The sequence below is a fragment of the Schistocerca piceifrons genome, chromosome 3, assembly GCF_021461385.2.
Source record: "Schistocerca piceifrons isolate TAMUIC-IGC-003096 chromosome 3, iqSchPice1.1, whole genome shotgun sequence".
Lineage (NCBI taxonomy): Eukaryota > Metazoa > Arthropoda > Insecta > Orthoptera > Acrididae > Schistocerca > Schistocerca piceifrons.
Window position 1 is genome coordinate 756257611 of NC_060140.1, and position 22128 is coordinate 756279738.

The window sequence follows — 22128 nt, forward strand, 5'->3', positions numbered from 1 at the left end:
AGTTTCTATCGCCTTAACACTGAAAACGGCTGCGATCTGATCCTCAGTAGACGGCAGAGGCGACGTGAAGCACTTGTGGCCATCCTACAGACGAATGCTGACAATTAGGCGGAGTGATAAGGCAAGGAATGAGGAGGTTCTGGGCACAATCGGAGAGGAAAGGTGTATATGAAAAACACTGACAAGTATGAGGGACTGGATGACAGGACATCTTTTAAGACATCAAGGAACGACCAATTACGGAAGGAAGCCGTTAATAGGAAAATTAGTGCAAAAGATCGGTGGTGCCATCATAAAAATGAAATTTTGTGCCATCGAATATTATTTTGCCTGTTGGCTGGGTCACATTGTTGCGTAATCTAACAACACAAGGTTACAGACAAAAACGCTGTGACATGAAGACTGTTGTTCGTTCCTTGACATGGCCGGTTATGAATTCATTGCCTGTAGGACTAGGTCCATTCTGTTGCAAAACCAGAATTCACGTGAAACCATGTATGAATCTGAATCATATTCTTGTTTCTCCTGATACTGATACAGTTCTAATTTAAAATGATAACTTTAATTAATTTCGTAAATATTGTGCCACTAGACGCCCTATGCGAAAAAAAGATTTTTATAGGCATCAGCTGTACACGTTCAGTTACCCATAACGACTCAACAGTAGTACGCTGTATTGCTCCATCTGATGTAATGCCTTTCTTCCGGTGGTGACAGTTATAATAACCGAAACTGGTAAAGAATAAAGTTGAATGTGTACAGCTAACGGCTATAAAAATTCTTGTCTTCAAATATTTAGCAGCTGTAGTAAGTTACCTACATAAAGGGACCATCCAATATACTCATCAATTGTTGATATACCTAAATCTTGTAATGTAATGTAAAATTCACATTCATTCCTTCGTGAAGTAGTTGTTCTATACGTTGAGGTCCCATGGTTCGAGCTAGTGACCACACACAACTTTTGCAGTGGCGATGATTGCTATGGCATTCATCTTACGACGAAAATTCGTGGCACCAATGGAGTAAAAAGTACGCGTCCTATATTTAGCGTGCCCATTCACCTCTTGACGTTACGCTTTGTGTGTGATATCCGCGTCGTACGGAAGTCGTGTCGGCTGAATCAGCACCGGTGGCTCCGTGGCAGCGGGCGACGTGACGTCACCGTTACCAAGTGACGGAAAACAGGCATAGTCTAGCATTTCTCTACCACAGCCACGTCAGACAGGGACTGTTTGCAGAGCTCACGATCTAATTAGAACCGGAGACAGCATGAGTGTGTGTTCTACCAAGGACGTATAAGCAAAATGACAATGTCCGACAGTAAGTATCTAACTTTGTTAAGCCATACTGGCTTTGGTGAATTCCACACATAGTATTTCTCGAAGAACTGAATATATATTCCTCAAAATATGTTACTTATGAAAAGGAGACAAGCCATCGAAATGATTACAGAGAAGACGTTTTAAAAATTTTGGCTCTGACGATCTCGTTACTCGGACACCATAATTCCCAAGACGAGTAGCTGATTCAGAAACAAATGGGATCCACATGTTGAATCGGTTTTTCCATTTTATATGGAAAAAGATTAGAGGTAACTCACTATTTCCGCCTAAAAGTGCAGAACACAACAAGTGTTTACCAAGAAGGGCACAGAGCGATGCATATTCGATACAGAATTGGCGTAGCACCACAGTTCAAGAAGATTTTATTTGAACCAGTTCCGATTATAATAGGTGACAAGCGACACACGACTACAGTCTTCGAGAACATCTCGCAGTTTCTACCGATATCCTTTTGTTCAGTTTGCAATGAAAATTAATAGGGATAACTAATGAAGAGCTGTCCATTGATTGAGGAGCAGTATGTGGCTTTTTTTTAAATATAAAAATGGCTCTGAGCACTATGGGACTTAACTTCTGAGGTCATCAGTCCCCTAGAACTTAGAACTACTTAAACCTACCTAACCTAAGGACATCACACACATCCATGCCCGAGGCAGGATTCCAACCTGCGACCGTAGCGGTCGCGCGGCTCCAGACTGTAGCTCCTAGAACCGCTCGGCCACCCAGGCCGGCGCAGTATGTGGCAAAATACTTTCAACAATGTGGAATTTGCGAATAAGTTTCTTTCCAGTATCTTGACTAAGTCAACCATACCATAATTTTTAATTTTTTTATACCACAGCGGAACGATAGCATTCCTACACTCGAAAACAAAACAAAACAAAAAAAATACGACACGACTCGAAGAACTATCCGAATGGGACAGAAATCGGTAAAGGTGATGTACATGTACAGAAAAACAGATGATTATAGTTTCAGAAAAATCGAACGGTTTATTCAACAGAAAGGGCGTCACAAATTGAGAAATTCAATAACGCGCTGGTCCACCTCTGGCGCTTATGCTACCAGTTATTCTGTTTTGCATTGATTGACAGAGCTGTTGATGTCTGTAACGCCGCTTCCTTCGGACGCAAAATTGAAAATATAAAATAGTACCCAAAACCCATTAAAAGCCCCAAAATCCAAGATCCAAATTTCAAGTCCCACTGGAATAGCATCACTTGAATAGAAGCAACTATATAGAAAAGAAATCAAGCGTAAGTGACTTAATGTTTTGAAAAGGGAAACAAGAGAAATAGAATACATTAGTTTCAAATTAAAATGATAGTAGATCGCAAAGTAGTGTACTTATAGATCCCGGAATAGAACGAGTGAACACAAAGAATACTCTTTGCGAGTACTCTTTGAGGACACTGCGTAATACAGAAGAAAAAAGCCATACATTGTTAATGTGCTGCTAGCGCTTACTGGATCAGGTCGAATCTCAACGAATGCTCCTGTACGTAGGTGCGACGAGATTGTTTTGTGCATTTTTGGAAATTTTGTAATCTGCTAGGAATCAAACTTGAAATAGGTAGATCAGCAACCTTGAGTATATCATTATGTAAATCCAAGAGAGAAAAAGATCCGAACTTGTCTTAAACTGATTATCATACAGAGAAGACTGAACTTTGCCCCAAACTAATAGACTGTTAACAATTACCGACATAGGAAGTGAACATTGGTATTGAATTGTGAGAAATTACTGATGTTTCGTTAAAGTAGCAAATGAAATCTGGATCTTGTTACAAACTCTTTGACTGAAACTTAGGTTAGCTTAGGGAAAAGTTACTTCCTTAATGCAATGATAGGACGTGAATAGTAGAGAAAAAACCAGCATAAAGTGGATTTACTGTGTGACATTTCTTTCAAACCATTTATTATTGTGTGTTTGTGAAAGATTTATTTGTGCGACGGCATAGATTAACAACAGAGCGCAGCATGCATAAATATTCTTTGCCGCGTTAGACAGTTATTGTACCGGTTCGAACTATTGAGCTTACGTAAACCGAAAACTTTAGGGGAGAAGCTATTACTGTACAAGGACTGTAGCCACAATTAGTACAAGGATAGCCACTGGTGTGCAGCTACGTGTAGCTGTGCTCGTACCCGTCGGGGAGCATGCAATTATTTGAACTGGTCGGTATCATTGATACGCACACGACGTGAATACAGTGCAGCGGGACAGATATTTTTATTTAATGTTCCTCATAAGACAATATACGTATACATTCTACCGCTAGTTGGTTGGAGCATGAATTTCATTAACGAACATTTCCAATATATCTTAAAGAGAAGCAGCAGTTACATGTCCTCCTGAGGGATATCGTGCCAAATTCTGTCCATTTGGCGAGTTAGATCGTGAAAATCCAGAGCTGATTGCAGGGCTCTGCGTATAGTGCTCCAGACGTTCTCAACTGGGGAGAGATCCTACGACCTTACTGGCCACGCACGAGGACAAGCTGTGGAAGCTCTGGCCGCGTGCGTGTAGGAATTATCTTGCTGAAATGTAAGCCCAGGATGGTTGTCATGAAGGCAGCAAAACAGGGTGTAGAATATCGTTGGCGAATCGCTGTACTGTAAAAGGGCGCCGCGGATGATAACCAGAGGGGTCCTGCTATGAAAAGAAATGGCTCCCCAGTCTGTCACTCCTGGTTGTTGAACTGTATGGCAGGCGGCAGACGAGTCTGGATCCCACCGCTGGCCGGTGCGTGTCAGACACTTCTTCGGCCTTTAATCTCATTGACTCGACTACAATTGTCCAATTGCCTTCAGTGGCGAGCCCCCCTTCGAACTCAGCCCAGACAACTGGCTTGTCCTTGTGCTTGGAAAAACCCACCTCAGCCACCAATGTAGTCGGACCTCTCCCCAACTGGAAACGTTTGGAGCATTATGGGTAGGGCCATCCAACCAGCTCGGGACTTCTGACGATATAGTGCGCCAATTGGACAGAATTTGGCATGGTATCCCTCAGGGGGACATCGAACAACTCTATCAATCAACTTCAAGCCGAATAGCTGATTGCACAAGGGCCAGACGTGAGCCAACGCGTTATTGACTTTCTCGATTTGTGAAATTCTTTCTCTCCTAAACTGTAATGTTTCGGTTGGCTATATGTGTACATCACATGTATATGTGCATAACATCTACCGACTTCCGTCCCATTCGGCTAATTGTTCGTTCTGCGGTTTTCATTGTCTTAGGGTGTATTTAACTGCGTAATCTATAAAGGCAGTTCGGATTGCAGTAATTATTTATTAATTTCAGTAACTGGTTTCGATACAGGCGACTATCTTCAGACCAGACCCTCCTTGATGAGGTATGAAGCCTATTCACGGAGCTGCCGTGGCTACCAGCAGGTACATTTGGTGACAAGTACCTATTGATACTCGTAGTAGCTCCGTAAACCGGCTCCACACCTCAAGGAGCTTCTGGTCTGAAGACGACCGATTAGAACAAAATCGGTTGCCGGAATTAGTAAATAATTGTAGTGAGATGGACTGCTTTTCAGTTAAATCCTATGTTACATTTCATCTTAAAACTTATGACTGGAACTTTACTCGGCCTTTTTCCCTTATTTTACTTTTTTAACTTTTTGTTCCGTCTACTCGAATTTTTCCCGTCATTCTTATACAGTTACTCCGCATAGGAACAATTAACGGAAAAGATTTGCTATTATCGTATGAGGTTTCCCTTAGATAAAACGGACGCTATGTACTTGTAATGGACTGAGATCAAAGGTACCCCACACATGTAACGAAAGCTTTACTGTAATTTATTTCACGAAGCTAACATCACATAACCATCTCCAACGTTTCTTCTATGTCAGTGACAGCTTACAAATCGATGAGTGAACAGGAAGTGCCAAGATCACAATTATAGTAGTTTTTTTGATATCATCACATGTTAGAAAAGATGGTCACGTAAATGTGCGTAGACTTTCAATCAAAAACAAGAAAAGACTTCTCATAAGCGGAAGAACGCTTAGATCTACATGGTGGCAGCATTCCCAAGCTATGCCAGTGTTTTATTTCCGTTGCCCACATACGCACTCCTTCTGGTATAAACTACTAGACAAAAAGGTAGGGTAAGAAAGCGTGGAAAGTACACAGATCGGTATACGGACGCTATGAGGATTTGCGTTGCGCAGTTTATATCGATACTAATCCAATCGTTTTACGAAGTCAGATAACCGTGAAGTTATGCAAAATTTATGACTGTTTCTAATTAAATGCCGAGACAGATTACGGGCCTTAGAATAACGTTTATCCTAAAAAAATGCCTTTCAGGAATGTTCATATAACGACCATTAACTGGTCTTAGCACTAAGCCATCTTACCTCTGATTTGTTTGGATTGCGGATAGTCATTATTATTCTCATGAAAGTCCAGAAATTAAAGAGTACTCAGTCGGTTAAAACTCAAAAAGGAAGTATATTAATGAAAATTTGCAACTTCACAGATGTACATCGTGCATCTTTTGGGGAAGTCGCCTTCGTTCTCAATGCACTTTGTGAGCTGAGGGATAAGCTTTCTTATACCTTCGTTAAAAAAACCGCCTACTGCCTCTTTGGTACATTATTTGGCGACACTACGAACCTAATGGTCACCAAGAAACTTTTTACAAACATAAAGAACTTCGGAAAGGTGAAAATATGAAAATCTAAAGGTGCCAGATAAGGGCTGTGAGCGGAACGGTTGAGCACGTCGCAAGTGAATGAACCGAAGAGTTTCTTTGTGGCGATGGCTGCGTGGAGACGAATATTGTCATGTAACAAGCTAATTTCTCTTCGTTAAAATTCCCATTATTTTGTTCTATATCGCCCTCCGTGGTTTTGTTAGGGTTTCATAGTACCGTGCGTCATAAAATGTTTCTCCCTCAGACAAAAATTCTATGAGGGGAATCCTCTTATGGTCCGAAAATAAATAGGTCATGATTTCTCGAGCCGAATTTTTCCTCTAATGCCGACGAGGGAAGTCACCATTGTCTTTTCGTGGGTGCAGTGCGAAAACCATGTTTCGTCGCCAGTCACGAAAGAGTCAAGTTCACATTACAGTTCGAAGCATTCGAGGAATTCCGGTAGAGATACTAGTGTGTCCACTTTATATTGATCTCTGAGCTGTTTTGGTACTCAGCTAACACAGAATTTTCGAATTCGAAAATCCAGAAGAGACATGGAAATTTCTGGAAACATTGCATTCTTGTAGTCCAAAGTGCTCATCATCTCATTAGTGGCAATACAGAGACGGTCACACCTTTGCTCGTCAGGAACATTCCTTCTGCCAGCTTCAAGCTCACTTTTAGAGTCAACTGCTACAATTGTCTACCGGTGCCTCTTATCACTTACAGCAGCCCAGGAGTACCGGTCCGCGCGTCAACAATGGACTTACATACTTGTCTGAATGATCTTTTTATGGCTGAAACATCTATTGCGATCTAGATCGACTGTTTTTTGTTATTTTGAATTCCGTTAAAGATCTTAAACGGTGCGCATCCGTTTCCAAGATGTTACAGGATTATCCTCCTCGGCTCATGGCTGGCATGATTCAAGATAGACGTTCATGTCACCATGGCACCATAACATTAGCTTCCCGCTGACTGAGGCAAACGAACGTTCTACTGCCTGCTCCTTGTCCTTCAATACAGTGCTGCAAACTTAGTCAGAAAAAATTCCTTTTGGAGTCAGAGTTTCAGAAGTCGCTGTGAAACCTGCCCGTCTCCTCTATATCTCTTTTGTTACGCAATCTTCCCTTCTACAATAGCCTATGAAATCTTCCCTTAGGATTTCTATATCTTCCTTAATAATAACAAATGAAATCTTGCCTTTGAAATTAATTCTCTTTCTCAATAATCATAAGTGCAATCTTCGCATACAAATTTAAATGCTGATTATTAAAAGTGATTTGCTGATTATTTCGACGAAACATAGAATGTGTCGTCGTCGTGGCCCTCAGCCGTTACCTGCAATAACCCAAAACTGTTCCTTACCTGTTTTACTGTTACTGGATCGCCATCTGACTGCTACATCGAACTGCGACATGAATATACTTCCTCTATTTTACTATACTCTATTAGCTGCTGGTGGGCTGTCATAATAAGTGGCTGTATTTATTACCAAAGCTGACGTTATTCTTTACTTAATTCGACTGAAGTTACGTAATTCATAGTTAAACTTTTTCTTGACAACAATAATATTTTGCAAAGTTTTACGTTGATGGTTTTTGGGATGGATTATAATCAGTAATGCAATATTGCTGGCAAAAATTAATTATATTCTGAAAACGATTCTTCAAATATTTACTGTCGGTAATGAATTGATTTTACAAACGTTCAAATGGGACTTACTTTTTACAATAATCTTACAATTAGCAACGCGCAAACATACCTTCCGTAGTCTCGAGTTTCTCAAAAAAAAAATAATTCAGTAATATTAGTTCCTCTTATGACAATAGTTAGCTGATGTCTCCGTACATCCGTTTATACTGTAAATCATAGCTGATGGCTGGCAGACACACCGCTCCTCTCAATCTCTCGCTTCAGACCTGCTACCTACTCACTTCCTACGAACGTTAAAGTGCGGTCTCTGCCGCCAACAATGCTTTCTGGTGCAGACAATCCCTGCTACCATTACAGGATGTATCAATGCGCTGTCTTTCCCGCTCTTTTCTTAAAATGTATCCATTCGCGGTCTCTCCCGCCCTTTTTAAAATTTTACCAATGTGTGGTCTCTCCCGCCAACAATACTTTGGTGCAGACGTTCCCTGCTACCACAATTATTTCCAAAATGACAAATATTAATTATTCTTACTTAACCTTATTAATAAAATATAAACATCTTTCATAAATTGTGGTTTGACAATAGACAATAGAAATATACACGTCTTACAACTGTTTTAACGTTTACAAGCAAGCACTGTAACACTGATATTCACGCTCTTTTTTGTTGTTTAAATATCAGCTCAGTAGCCCTCGTGTTTGAAATGCACAGGAGGATCGTATATACGTCAGGGACTAAGTCTGAGGTACTAATGAAATTAACTTTGTGTCGAGATCAACGATCAAAGATAAGTTTTAGACATCACGACACGTTGTCGGACAGCTAAAGGTCATACAGCAAATAGTACCTTTCTCAGATGCCTCCTCACACGAAAAGTATATACGATTTAAATCACGAACTGATGTTGAGTAATCCAAAGAAGTGGGGAGGTTTCTCTGACGCCAATCTTGCGGACGTGGGTGGGGAAGTTTCTGTGGTGGCAGAGCATCCTTATTGTGCGCAGCAAGAGAGCAGGTTACATGCGCAGGGAGGCCCAACATGACGGCTTGAACCAACGCGGACAATATCCCCTGGTTATCTACTGAGAGAACACACAATTACAATTGGGTGGTGGCACCTATTGGCGCGGTCTCGCTGCCGCAGGCGAGCCGGAATCAACGAGACATTCTTTGCTCGCTTTCGGCGTACAGTTGGTGATGTGCTACGCTGAGAGAATCGACGAACGCGTCCTGCAGTATTACTCAAACGATTTTACAGAAACTATTCGGTGAAGGAATTTGATCTTCACGTTACTTCTAGCTTTATATGTCACCTTCGTGATGGAATGCCCATCATCTCCCTCTTTCACATTTAAGTAAGGCATTGTGTGAAATTAGAAGAGTTTGCAATGAAAATATGTGTCGCTATGATTTTTCATTTGTTGCGTATAACACCATATGTTGCTGTGTATGAAATTTAGCTGACATTTTGAATTTTTCTTTTGGCTTGACAGGACATCACTATCTGTCTCCAACTCGAGAAAATAGTTTTTGTGTAGCACATTTACTTCCAGTCGCATTCTCATGGGAATGGAAAAGTCATAACATACCTCATATCCCAGAATCTGCGCGAGATGTACGGACCTTTCTTATGTAAGTTGATATAGCACGAGCTACAGTTTTTAATTACTATTTTTCAATCCAGTACTGAAAATTTTAAAAAGTCGTCGACAGCTAGTGAAAAGAGAATTTGTTAGTATGAAAATAAACGTGAAATTTCTTCTCTTGTATTACTGCAGCTGACACAATGAGGTTTTCCGTAAGATATTTACCTCTCTGGTCACCAGTTGGTTGTTTACCTACTGCAAGCTGAGTTTGTGCAATTTATACTGTGTTTTGGCAAAAGCAACAGAATTAAACCCGTTAACAAGAGAAAATTAGCCGTTACTCCTAATTATGATGCTTTTTCAAATGAGAAATAGTTAACAATTCAGACAAAAATAAAAAGCCAATTCTGACGAAATTTTCGCAGAATCATGTAACAGGTAGTACTTTTGATAGTGAACGACTGGAATGGAAACTTCTCAAAGTATTTTCTCCCTGTTCTTCTTTTGAGAAATATGACAATAATTTGCAACATATTGTTTACCATATTATTGCTCCTATCGCCAGTCAGAGTAAAGCGGTAACTTCTTCAACACAATCATCTTTTGATGTATTAAAGACAGATTATACGGATGGTCGATTGATAGTGACCGGGCCAAATATCTCACAAAATAGCATCAAACGAAAAAACTTCAAAGAACGAAACTCGTATAGCTTGGAGGGGAAAACCAGATGACTTAATGGTTGGCCCGCTAGATGGCGCTGCCATAGGTCAACTGCGTTTTTTAAAATAGAAACCCCCATTTTTTGTTACGTATTCGTGTAGTACGTAAAGAAATGTGAATGTTTTGGTTGGACCACTTTTTTCGCTTTGTGATAGATGGCGCTGTATTAATCACAAGCGTATAAGTACGTGGTATCACGTAACATTAACCCAGTCCGGACGGTGTTCGCTTCGTGGTACATTACCTGTGTTAAAATGGACCGTTTACCAATTGCGGAAAAGGTCGATATCATGTTGATGTATGGCTATTGTGATCAAAATGCCCAACGGGCGTGTGCCATGTATGCTGCTCGGTATCCTGGACGACATCATCCAAGTGTCCGGACCGTTCGCCGGATTGTTACGTTATTTAAGGAAGCAGGAAGTGTTCAGCCACATGTGAAACGTCAACCACGACCTGCAATAATGAGGATGCCCAAGTAGGTGTTTTAGCTGCTTTCGCGGCTAATCCCCACATCAGTAGCAGACAAATTGCGTGAGAATCGGGAATATCAAAAACGTCGGTGTTGAGAATGCTAAATGAACATCGATTGCACCCGTACCATATTTCTATACACCAGGAATTGCATGGCGACGACTTTGAACGTCGTGTACAGTTCTGCCACTACTGGGCACAAGAGAAATTACGGAACGATGACAGATTTTTTGCACGCGTTCTATTTAGCGACGAAGCGTCATTCACCAACAGCGGTATCGTAAACCTGCATAATATGCACTGCTGGGCAACGGAAAATCCACGATGGCTGCGAAAAGTGGAACATCAGCGACCTTGGTTGGTTAATGTACAGTGCGGTATTATGGGAGGAAGGATCATTGGCCCCCATTTTATCGATGGAAATCTAAATGGTGCAATGTATGCTGATTTCCTACGTAATGTTCTACCGATGTTACTACAAGATGTTTCACTGCATGACAGGATGGCGATGTACTTCCAACATGATGGATGTCCGGCACATAGCTCGCGTGCGGTTGAAGCGGTATTTCATGACAGGTGTATTGGTCGTCGAAGCACCATACCATGGCCCGCACGTTCACCGGATCTGTCGTCCCCGGATTTCTTTCTGTGGGTAAGGTTGAAGGATATTTGCTATCGTGATCCACCGACAACGCCTCACAACATGCGTCAGCGCATTGTCAATGCATGTGCGAACATTTCATGACAGGTGTATTGGTCGTCGAAGCACGTTCACCGGATCTGTCGTCCCCGGATTTCTTTCTGTGGGTAAGGTTGAAGGATATTTGCTATCGTGATCCACCGACAACGCCTCACAACATGCGTCAGCGTATTGTCAATGCATGTGCGAACATTACGGAAGGCGAACTACTGAGGAATGTCGTTACACGTATTGCCAAATGCATTGAGGTTGACGGACATCATTTTGAGCATTTATTGCATTAATGTGGTATTTACAGGTAATCACGCTGTAACAGCATGCGTTCTCAGAAATGATAAGTATACAAAGGTACATGTATCACATTGGAACAACCGAAATAAATTGTTCACACAGACCTACCTTTTGTATTTTAATTTAAAAAACCTACCTGTTACCAACTGTTCGTCCAAAATTGTGAGTCATATGTTTGTGACTATTACAGCGCCATCTATCACAAAGCGAAAAAAGTGGTCCAACCAAAACATTCATATTTCTTTACATACTACGAGAATAAGTAATAAAAAATGTGGGTTCTTATTTTAAAAAAACGCAGTTGATATCCGTTTGACCTATGCAGCGCCATCTAGCGGGCCAACCATAGCGCCACCTGGTTTCCCCCTTCAAGCTAGACGACCTTCGTTCTTTGTAGTTTTTTCGTTCAATGCTTCTTTCGTGAAATATTTGGCCCGGTTACGATCAGTGGACCAAGGTTAGTCACATAAGACGCAATACATATTTTATTTGGTGAGCGGTTACACATATCGAAACGCGTTTTTTGCAAATGTTAGACGGTCGAGGGGCACGTATTTTTTTTGTTTGGTCGATGTTTTTAACGTTGGTATCAATGGAGATATTGAAGCAAGTATGGTTTTTAAATGTAACTGTATACATTTTATTACTCTATTCGATAGTTCTTGAGACAACAATTGCAGAGATGTAGCATTTGCTAACATTGAAGATAAAATCTGTCGTAAAGAAATTCGAGAAATGTCATAGAGTTTGAGAGCACAGTGGTCGGAATCGGCATTAGCGGTGCAAACACCGTCAAACAGAGCTATTTCCATTTACGATATTTTCGAACTGAGAAAATACTAGATAGTGATCCCACCCCCAACTGCTCCCGTGACCGTTTGAGATAGAACTTTTCAAAAATATGTTCATTTTGTAGAACACATCTTCCTGAAGAGTCTGATACATAAAACATATTTGTTCGAGGACTGTGTCAGAATGTCAACGCATTTGCCTGTTTATTTGTCTGCACTGAAGGCCGCTCATTTCTGTTTCAATATTCGTTGCGTGCAGACATATACACAGATGAGGACAAGTTGGATATACTAATTTTATCTGTTGTTGTTGTGGTCTTCAGTCCTGAGACTGGTTTGATGCAGCTCTCCATGCTACTCTATCCTGTGCAAGCTTCTTCATCTCCCAGTACCTACTGCAACCTACATCCTTCAGAATCTGCTTAGTGTATTCATCTCTTGGTCTCCCTCTACGATTTTTACCCTCCACGGTGCCCTCCAATGCTAAATTTGTGATCCCTTAATGCCTCAAAACATGTCCTACCAACCGATCCCTTCTTCTAGTCAAGTTGTGCCACAAACTTCTCTTCTCCCCAATCCTATTCAATACCTCCTCATTAGTTACGTGATCTACCCACCTTATCTTCAGCATTCTTCTGTAGCACCACATTTCGAAAGCTTCTATTCTCTTCGTGTCCAAACTAGTTATCGTCCATGTTTCACTTCCATACATGGCTACACTCCATACAAATACTTTCAGAAACGACTTCCTGACACTTAAATCTATACCCGATGTTAACAAATTTCTCTTCTTGAGAAACGCTTTCCTTGCCATTGCCAGTCTACATTTTATATCCTCTCTACTTCGACCATCATCAGTTATTTTACTCCCTAAATAGCAAAACTCCTTTACTACTTTAAGTGTCTCATTTCCTAATCTAATTCCTTCAGCATCAACCGACTTAATTTGACTACATTCCATTATCCTCGTTTTGCTTTTGTTGATGGTCATCTTATATCCTCCTTTCAAGACACTGTCCATTCCGTTCAACTGCTCTTCCAAGTCCTTTGCTGTCTCTGACAGAATTACAATGTCATCGGCGAACCTCAAAGTTTTTACTTCTTGTCCATGAATTTTAATACCGACTCCGAATTTTTCTTTTGTTTCCTTTACTGCTTGCTCAATATACAGATTGAATAACATCGGGGAGAGGCTACAACCCTGTCTCACTCCTTTCCCACCACTGCTTCCCTTTCATGCCCCTCGACTCTTATAACTGCCATCTGGTTTCTGTACAAATTGTAAACAGCCTTTCGCTCCCTGTATTTTACCCCTGCCACCTTCAGAGTTTGAAAGAGAGTATTCCAGTTAACATTGTCAAAAGCTTTCTCTAAGTCTACAAATGCTAGAAACGTAGGTTTGCCTTTTCTTAATCTTTCTTCTAAGATAAGTCGTAAGGTCAGTATTGCCTCACGTGTTCCAACATTTCTACGGAATCCAAACTGATCTTCCCCGAGGTCGGCTTCTACCAGTTTTTCCATTCGTCTGTAAAGAATTCGCTGTGACTTATTAAACTGATAGTTCGGTAATTTTCACATCTGTCAACACCTGCTTTCTTTGGGATTGGAATTATTATATTCTTCCTGAAGTCTGAGGGTATTTCGCCTGTCTCACACATCGTGCTCACCAGATGGTAGAGTTTTGTCATGACTGGCTCTCCCGAGGCCATCAGTAGTTCTAATGGAATGTTGTCTACTCCCGGGGACCTTGTTTCGACTCAGGTCTTTCAGTGCTCTGTCAAACTCTTCACGCAGTATCTTATTTCCCATTTCGTCTTCATCTACATCCTCTTCCATTTCCATAATATTGTCCTCAAGTACATCGTCCTTGTATAAACCCTCTATATACTCCTTCCACGTTTCTGCCTTCTCTTCTTTGCTTAGAACTGGGTTGCCATCTGAGCTCTTGATATTCATACAAGTGGTTCTCTTCTCTCCAAAGGTCTCTTTAATTTTCCTGTAGGCAGTATCTATCTTACCCCTAGTGAGACAAGCCTCTACATCCTTACATTTGTCCTCTAGCCATCGCTGCTTAGCCATTTTGCACTTCCTGTCGATGTCATTTTTGAGACGTTTGTATTCCTTTTTATCTGACGAATGTAAAACAAATGCCGGAAAAACAGTACAGCGGTATAAGGCTATCTAACCGGATTGCCAGTATATAACGCGCAACGCGCCAGGCAGTTGCACGAATTATTGAGGCGCTAGTGCAGACAGGCTGCTTCAACGTCAAAAAGAGGCCAAGAAAGAAGACTGCAATTGACAGAGAACTAGAGGAGGCCGTTCTGGCTACGACGCTAATGAATCCGCACAGTGGTACGAAACATATTGCCAACGTCTGTGGAATCAGCCAGACGAGTATTATTCGCATCCTGCGTCGACAGAATTTCCATCTTTTTCATCTGTTACTACATCAGGCACTCGACGACCGTGATTTCGAACGTCGTACAGAATTTTATCGGTTAGCCCTTCAGCAACTCAGAGACCACCCTACGTTTCTCCAATGCGTGCTTTTTACCGAAGAAGCAACGTTTACTGCTCACGTTACTGTACGAGGTGCATTCAAGTTCTAAGGCCTCCGATTTTTTTTCTCCGGACTGGAAAGAGATAGAAACATGCGCATTGTTTTAAAATGAGGCCACGTTCATTGTCAATACGTCCCAGAGATGGCAGCACCGTACGGCAGATGGAATTTTACCGCCAGCGGCGAGAATGAGAACTGTTTTAAATACTTAAAATGGCGACGTTTTCCTTACTTGAACAGCGTGCAATCATTCGTTTTCTGAATTTGCGTGGTGTGAAACCAATTGAAATTCATCGACAGTTGAAGGAGACATGTGGTGATGGAGTTATGGGTGTGTCGAAAGTGCATTCGTGGGTGCGACATTTTAATGAAGGCAGAACATCGTGTGACAACAAACCGAAACAACCTTGGGCTGGCACAAGCCGGTCTGACAACATGATCGAGAAAGTGGAGAGAATTGTTTTGGGGGATCGCCGAGTGACTGTTGAACAGATCGCCTCCAGAGTTGGCATTTCTGTGGGTTCTGTGCACACAATCCTGCATAACGACCTGAAAATGCGAGAAGTGTCATCCAGGTTGGTGCCACGAATGCTGACGGACGATCAAATGGCTGCCCGTGTGGCATGTTGCCAAGTAGTGTTGACGTGCAATGACAGCACGAATGGGACTTTCTTTTCGTCGGTTGTGACAATGGATGAGATGTGGATGCCATTTTTCAATCCAGAAACAAAGCGCCAGTCAGCTCAATGGAAGCACACAGATTCACCACCACCAAAAAAATTTCGGGTAACCGCCAGTGCTGAAAAAATGATAGTGTCCATGTTCTGGGACAGCGAGGGCGTAATCCTTACCCATTGCGTTCCAAAGGACACTACGGTAACAGGTGCATCCTACGAAAATGTTTTGAAGAACAAATTCCTTCCTGCACTGCAACAAAAACGTCCAGGAAGGGCTGCGCGTGTGCTGTTTCACCAAGACAACGCACCCGCACATCGAGCTAACGTTACGCAACAGTTTCTTCGTGATAACAACTTTGAAGTGATTCCTCATGTTCCCTACTCACCTGACCTGGCTCCTAGTGACTTTTGGCTTTTTCCAACAATGAAAGACACTCTCCGTGGCCGCACATTCACCAGCTGTGCTGCTATTGCCTCAGCGATTTTCCAGTGGTCAAAACAGATTCCTAAAGAAGCCTTCGCCGCTGCCATGGAATCATGGCGTCAGCGTTTTGAAAAATGTGTACGTCTGCAGGGCGATTACGTCGAGAAGTAACGCCAGTTTCATCGATTTCTGGTGAGTAGTTAATTAGAAAACAATCGGAGGCCTGAGAACTCGAATGCACCTCGTAAATGTACATCACATGCACTATTGGGCAATCGAAAATCCACACTTTGCGTATAGTGCTGCATCATGCGAAATTAAATTGTGGGACCTTACGTCATCTCAGGCGTTCTAAATGGACATTCGTACGCACACTTTCTGACGAACATTGCGGCGGTTCTCCTCGAAGAGGTACCACTGGATACCCGACAGTGTATGTGGGTGCAGCGCGACGGTTGTCCAGCTCACTCGTACCGTGTTGCAACCCAAATACTGAGTGAGATGTTCCTGGACGCTGGGTAGGTCGAAATTCTGTTGTCAAATGGCCTGCGAGGATCCCGAATTGTCTCCTCTTGATTTCTTTCTTTGGAGAGCACTCAAAGGTGCAGTCTATGACAAAGCCCGAACAACGACAGACGATAAGTGTCGTCGAATCGCCAGTGTATGCTTTACCATATCATCCAATCATCCACTGTAATAGCGTCTGTCCATTGTTCTTTCGAAAGACGACTGCAAATGTCCCTTTCAGCCCATGGTCAACACTCTGAACATATGCTTAAATAAAGTATACAGTTACTGTTTTAAGACAAAATTTATGTTATATGTTTTGGGTGGTTACCAAATCATTGTTAGTAAATTATTTTATTTATCTCTGTACGAAATTGCATTGCAGTGTCAAATAAGTTGGCAGCGTGTGTCATTACGCGATTACGTTCATCATGAAACGACATTACGGTAAGTGGGATATTTATTATGCGGTGTAGAGGTGGTCACCAAAGTATTTTTAATAAAATGTTTAATTCAACGAATGTATTCCACATGATATAATTTAAAACAGTGTAGACAGAGACAGTTGTTGATCAGCATGCATTTCACGTCTAAGAAGCACACAGCCCCTGTAGAGGAAAAAGATACGTCAAATCTTCCTTCTAACGTTTAGATATTTAATAAATAAGTTGATTTTTGCGCCGTATAAGGCCTCTTTATTTTTAAAGAATGAACGGCTCATTTCTCTGTTTCAGCTCGCGTAAATCTGGGAGGATGTAAAATAATTTGCCTAACCCCTCTGTGATGCGGTACATTCTAGCCTGTTTCGTATTTCCATATACAACATTCGTAGGTGAACTTGCGTCTAGGTCTAACTTGGTCCAAGGGGAAAAAACCTTATTCTCGTAGCGTAGTCCTACCTAGATGCCAAGTTAAATTTTACTTTTTTTGCCAAAACACGACAGAAATTGAATACAAAGATGGCTAAATGAAATGTATTCGCAGTTACGAATATGGACAACCATCAACTACATAATGGGATGACGACAATTTGTGCCAGACGGGGACTTCACCCTATCTGTGAAGTTCGAAGCAATGTTTCTTCGGACATATTTATGACCAAAAGAACAGGGACTGCTGACAATTTATAGCTATATTAACGTTTTCGCAAACTGTGAATATGGTACCACAACAGCTATGAAAGTTCCCCTTACCATTTCTTACAAATACGATATCGTCTTTTTTTAATAAACACCATCACATGAGTAAAATGTTGCAAGTAAAATGAAAAACCAAATAAAAGTTTATATTGTGTGAAAATATGATGAAGTTCTTTATAAAATAAAATGTTTCTAGAAAACGTATGTAATCGGACTTTTTCAATATCACTTTCTTTTTACATATATGCTGTAACAATAATAAACTGCTTCATTCAGTACAACCACAGGCTATCCGAACATGACACACTGCCAGATACAAAATTCCATATATCGTCAACCATGTACTACAACTTGCAATTGTACATTCATTATGTACATTCCGGTACAGGGGAGACATTTTAGTGCCCGGTGTCGGTGGATAAATACGATATTGCAGTGCCTGTGTTATTCAAAAATACGATGCAAAATTCCTTCGGACATGCATTCATGTAGGAGCGAGCAGTACATAGTCTTCCCCAATGACACAGGAGCTACAATATAGTACAGAATGAATATCAAAATAACTCGCGAACCCACTGCTGCCGCAGCAGAAGCACCCTGTCTGTGACGGAAATGAACGATCGGGTTAGTGTTCGTATGAGAGGTGCGTGTATAAGAATAAACTCACAGCCTTGTTCTTCGATTAAAAAAAAAAAAGGAAACACTATGGTAAAAAATATTTTTGCACACTCACTGTGTATCTTGTTAAAATAAACTATCTTTCCGTTTACGACTATAAACGTAAGGATTTTTCAGTTTATGTTTTGGTTTTGCAGTAGAAGTGAAATTTAACGTGGCATCAGCTGAGACTTAAACTTACCAAAGGAATCTACAGGGTGTTTCAAAAATGACCGGTATATTTGAAACGGCAATACAAACTAAACGAGCAGCGATAGAAATACACCGTTTGTTGCAATATGCTTGGGACAACAGTACATTTTCAGGCAGACAAACATTCGAAATTACAGTAGTTACAATTGTCAACAACAGATGGCGCTGCGGTCTGGGAAACTCTATAGTACGATATTTTCCACATATCCACCATGCGTAGCAATAATATGGCGTAGTCTCTGAATGAAATTACCCGAAACCTTTGACAACGTGTCTGGCGGAATGGCTTCACATGCAGATGAGATGTACTGCTTCAGCTGTTCAATTGTTTCTGGATTCTGGCGGTACACCTGGTCTTTCAAGTGTCCCCACAGAAAGAAGTCACAGGGGTTCATGTCTGGCGAATAGGGAGGCCAATCCACGCCGCCTCCTGTATGTTTCGGATAGCCCAAAGCAATCACACGATCATCGAAATATTCATTCAGGAAATTAAAGACGTCGGCCGTGCGATGTGGCCGGGCACCATCTTGCATAAACCGCGAGGTGTTCGCAGTGTCGTCTAAGGCAGTCTGTACCGCCACAAATTCACGAAAAATGTCCAGATAGCGTGATGCAGTAATCGTTTCGGATCTGAAAAATGGGCCAATGATTCCTTTGGAAGGAATGGCGGCCCAGACCAGTACTTTTTGAGGATGCAGGGACGATGGGACTGCAACATGGGGCTTTTCGGTTCCCCATATGCGCCAGTTCTGTTTATTGACGAAGCTGTCCAGGTAAAAATAAGCTTCGTCAGTAAACCAAATGCTGCCCACATGCATGTCGCCGTCATCAATCCTGTGCACTATATCGTTAGCGAATGTCTCTCGTGCAGCAATGGTAGCGGCGCTGAGGGGTTGCCGCGTTTGAATTTTGTATGGATAGAGGTGTAAACTCTGGCGCATGAGACGATACGTGGACGTTGGCGTCATTTGGACCGCAGCTGCAACACGGCGAACGGAAACCCGAGGCCGCTGTTGGATCACCTGCTGCACTAGCTGCGCGTTGCCCTCTGTGGTTGCCGTACGCGGTCGCCCTACCTTTCCAGCACGTTCATCCGACACGTTCCCAGTCCGTTGAAATTTTTCAAACAGATCCTTTATTGTATCGCTTTTCGGTCCTTTGGTTACATTAAACCTCCGTTGAAAACTTCGTCTTGTTGCAACAACACTGTGTTCTAGGCGGTGGAATTCCAACACCAGAAAAATCCTCTGTTCTAAGGAATAAACCATGTTGTCCACAGCACACTTGCACGTTGTGAACAGCACACGCTTACAGCAGAAAGACGACGTACAGAATGGCGCACCCACAGACTGCGTTGTCTTCTATATCTTTCACATCACTTGCAGCGCCATCTGTTGTTGAAAATTGTAACTACTGTAATTTCGAAAGTTTGTCCGCCTGAAAGTGTACTGTTGTCCCAAGCATATTGCAACAAACGGTGTATTTCTATCGCTGCTCGTTTAGTTTTTATTGCCGTTTCAAATATACCGGTCATTTTTGAAACACCCTGTATTTCTGCACTTCAGTTATCTACGACACATAAAAAAGTACGGCGAGCAGCATACCACCTTTCTATTTCATTCTTATACGGAGTGAGCGAGTGAATCTTCTTGCTACAAATATCTTTTAATTCATTAGCGATACTGACTTTGACGAATAGCTAGCACGCTTCTGAAAGTCATCCATTGTGTTCACAGCTTCAGAGTTACCAAAGAGTTATATTAGGTCAGTGCAACTCTGCAGCAAAAATACAGTATTGTTCTATTGGAAAAAACAAATGTGATGCCTGTTTATCTGTGTATAAGAAGCTTACGAAAACATGATAGTAATTACTTCATGCGCCGCATGAGACTACTCAATAAGGTTAAAATACATTATAAATCTATGTAATCTAGCTTTAATTAATGAAAAGATGATTGTGTTGAAGAAGTTCGCCACTTCACTCTGACTGGCAATTGGAACAATAATACGGTAAACGGTTTGCAGCAAATTATTTTCATATTTCTCAGGTGAAGAACAGGTAGAAAATTCTTTGAGAAGTTTCCATTCCATTCGTTCACTATTAAAATACGATGGGTTACAGGATTCTGCGAAAACTGCATCAGAACTAGCGACTTATTTTTGTCTGAATTGTTAACCATTTCTTGTTTCAAGAAACATCATCGGTTATGAGTAACGGTTGAATTTATCTTGTTGACAGCTTTAATTTTGCTTCTTTTGCCAAAAGCTCACCTTGCAATAGCTGTTCCAACAGAATCGCAAAACAAGCTGTAGGCGACCACAATACCGTATTGAAAGCCTCATTGCGCCAGTTTGCAGTAACACAAGAGAAGGAATGTCATATTTATTTTCATGCTACAAAATTCTGTTTTTACTAGCTGTCGATGACTCTTAAAAGATTACAGTATGGACAAAAAAATCAGCTTCTGCTATACCACTGTAGATAAGAAAATTCCGATTGTCAATCATTTGGCGAAGTACTCTCCTCATTACGTGATATCATCTGCAAAATCTTTTTTCCATATTTCGACCAATTTAGGAGATACGATGTGGTGTAATATGCACCAAACGAAACATCAGAGAACCCCATTAAGTATGTCCATTAGCGAGAGGTAGGGCAGTTCACAGTGAAGCTGACATATAAAGCTATAAATAACATTAAAATGAAATGTTTTTGCTGAATAGCTTTTGTAAAATTGTGTGAAAAAGATTGTAGAGTTAGCAGATTGTGCCTGACGTTTGTAACTTTTGTGAGTAAAAATGATTATCCGTTGTGAACTACACCTGAACTGAACTGTGTTCCCATTCTTAAAATTCATGTATCTATGTTCTAATGCTGAACTATTCAAGTGGTGTAGTTATGGAAGTGTTGTCTGATAATGAATCACCAAATATCTGAAACCGTAACTGTATATTATATTGCAGTTAGTTTCTACCAAATTAATTAGGAAACCTAGACTGTAAACTGGGAAACTCTGTATTGTGCTCTACAGTGAACAGTGCTACAATGCGTAATGTCACAATATGTGACTTGCAGTTTAAATACCCGAAGCTAACAGAATAAAATGCTAAATAAAATTACAAATCGAATTTTGAAAGAATAAATAATCAAATGTTTCTCTAAAATTGCCCCGTGAATTTACATACATGACCTGACTAAATAAAATTCCAGACACTGAGTAATATTCGCGTAGATGCAACACAGCTCTGTAAGAATAAGACTGTCTGCACAAGAAATGTAATTTTGCAAGAAAGCTCTATCTAAACTGAATCTGATGATAGTTTTGAAGTGTAGAGTCTAACTACGAACGGTTTAATTGTACCCCGACTTTAATGTGAAACACGGCCTACTTGATTTTCATGACTTACCTGTAGCAATGGAAATTCGGTACAGATCGATCAACATAAAGAATGCAGTGTAGTAGCAAACCAGCTAAATAAGAAAGAAAGCGCTGCGCAGTGCAGTGCAGTGCACACTTTTTAATAATCTAAGCAGATCATGCCCCAGTCTCTGTGTTCCTCAAAGTGCGATGCGGTGACACACATAAACAGAAAATATGCTGTTGTGGTTATACGGTGGTAGAATTTAAATTTCTTAAATGAATGCAAATAAAAGAAACTTTAAAAAGCTGTACACTGATGTGACAAAAAGCATGGGTACCGACAGGGTCACAAACCCAGGT